The following is a 2,500-nucleotide window of genomic DNA, read 5'->3' on the forward strand; positions in this document are numbered from 1 at the left end:
TAATAATAATAATAATAATAATAATAATAATAGCTTCAAATTTTGGCACAAGGACAGAAATTTTGAGGGAGACTGTGAGTCGATTACACCCACTTTAGTGCTCAGCAGGTACCTATTTAATCAACCCCTAAAGGATGAAAGTCAAAGTCGAGGTCCGCGGAAATTGAGCGCAAAACCTAAAGACAGACGAAATGCCACTAAGCATTTTATCCGGCGGGCTAACAAAATTATTCTTTCTACTATAGGTGCAAAGAGTAAAACATTGAGGGTCGGAGGCCAGTCGATCACATCGACCCCAGTACACAGCCAGTAATTAATTCATCGTCTCCACCTTCCTGAATGAGAGAAAGGCAAAGTCGACTTCGGTGTAATTTAATGTCGTAATATAAAATCGGATTCTGCCAGATCGCTGCCTGAATAATAATACTAATAATTGTTTCTACTATACGAAATTGGGGGGGAGGGGTTAAGTCGATTCTAATGACCGCAGTATTCAACTGGTATTTAATTTATCGACCCCGAAAGGATAACAAGCAAAGAAGAATGCGGCAGAAATTGAACTCAGAGCGTATCGACGGGTGAAATACCGCTAAGCGTTATTCCTATTCGTGTGAGCCGTGGGGTGGTGACTCTGCTCAGAAAGGATCCGAACAAGGAGAGTCTTATTTTCACTGTACTGAAAGTGCTTTAAGTAGTATGTGTGCGGTGCCTCGTAGTGTTATTTTCTGTATGTTATATAAACTTGTAAGTCCTGCTGTTTTTGTTATGTATTTGTCTGAATATTTTTTATCATATCTAATCCACCTATTATACTAGGAATGTTTTTTGCTGTTAGGCTCCACATTCGAGTTACTCTATTATTATTGTTGTTGTTGCTGTTTTTATTATCATTATTATTATTATTACTGCTACTCGGTCACGCATTGTAGATAGCACATGCATGGGAGCATTTAGTCACCTGTCAACTCACAATAAGGAACCCAAACAGAGAATACCTTATTTAAAATCTGCGCAGTACCAAGAGAGGTTGAATTTTGTGCGACACTAAATATGCATGGTATTTGCAACCAGCTTTGAAGCTTTGAAGTTTCAATAGGTTTGATTCTAATGCCTCGATCACAACTCGTATCACTTATACATTACTCTCTCGCATTTCAAACAATCTTGCTATCTCCACTTTCAGTTTGGAGTATGTGGTGATCTTTTAAAAGAAATATCTCATTTGGTATGGCTCATTTGGTATGGCTACGTCAATGATCTTCCTTGCTTAATAGGACAGTATCCTGCTGGCAATACTCAATTACTCTCTCAATCTAAAAATCATGATCTCAGACTACCGTTGCTTTTCCATCCACCTGCATTACTTTACTATGTACATGCTCATTGTTGAGACGCAATGGCCCAGTGTCGTTAGAGTAGCGGACTCGCGGCCATAGGATCGTGGTTTCGATTCCCAGACCGGGCATTGTGAGGTGATGGTGGCGAACCCTGCTGTACTCTTTCACCACAACTTTCTCTCACTCTTACTTCCTGTTTCTGTTGTGCCTGTAATTCAAAGGGTCAGCCTTGTCACACTGTATCACGCTGAATATCCCCGAGAACTACGTTAAGGGTACACGCGTGTGTGGAGTGCTCAGCCACTTGCACGTTAATTTCACGAGCAGGCTGTTCCGTTGATCGGATCAACTGGAACCCTCGACGTCGTAAGCAACGGAGTGCCAACAACAACATGCTCATAACAGTTCTCTATTAATCTGTACTGGTTTTTACGTAATAAGCGCCAGTGAATGTACAAACCGACTTTGTCATAGCGGCTCCTGTATTCTGTATGCGCAAGCTTATCACATACCCTTACAAGTTGGGTTATATTCTTTTGAAAGAGTTTGCATTTTTGGGTGTCAGAGCAATTTCGTAAATGCTGTACTTCATCGATTTTGTAAAGAGCTTGGTACTGTGCTGCAATCAGGTTTCCAGCGGTACGCTTCAAATCATCTTGCTTAAGCTATGTCCACGATGTTTTTTTACAGTTGATATCCTGTACATTTCTTTCAAAACTAACCATGCATTCTCATTTCCAAAGGATCTTCTCTTCCCCGCTCTTCAACTCTTTGGTTAAACTCTTCCTTACCAGCCATTTCATCAGTATTTATACTCATATCTTCTCTTGCATATTGCAGCAAATCTTTGTCGCTGTTTACCAAATATTCTGCAAGCGCTCTCATTTCATTCCTTATGCAATAATCTACACTAACGAGATCTCTGCCACCATTCTTTCTGTTCGTTTTCAATCCAAGGCTTCGTTACGACGTAAAGCTCCACACGATGTCATTAGCTTTGTTATTATTCAATCCAACGTTGATATTTCTCCTACAGTCCACCTGAGAATGGACGCCGTATATCTAACCATTGCAACTGCCCAGATATTTATTGAAACGACTAGATTTCTCGCATTTAAACTGAATTTTCATTATTAATATTATTATTATTATTATTATTATTA

The sequence above is a fragment of the Octopus bimaculoides genome, chromosome 8 (genome assembly GCF_046866305.1).
Source record: "Octopus bimaculoides isolate indiv1 chromosome 8, ASM4686630v1, whole genome shotgun sequence".
Classification (NCBI taxonomy): domain Eukaryota; kingdom Metazoa; phylum Mollusca; class Cephalopoda; order Octopoda; family Octopodidae; genus Octopus; species Octopus bimaculoides.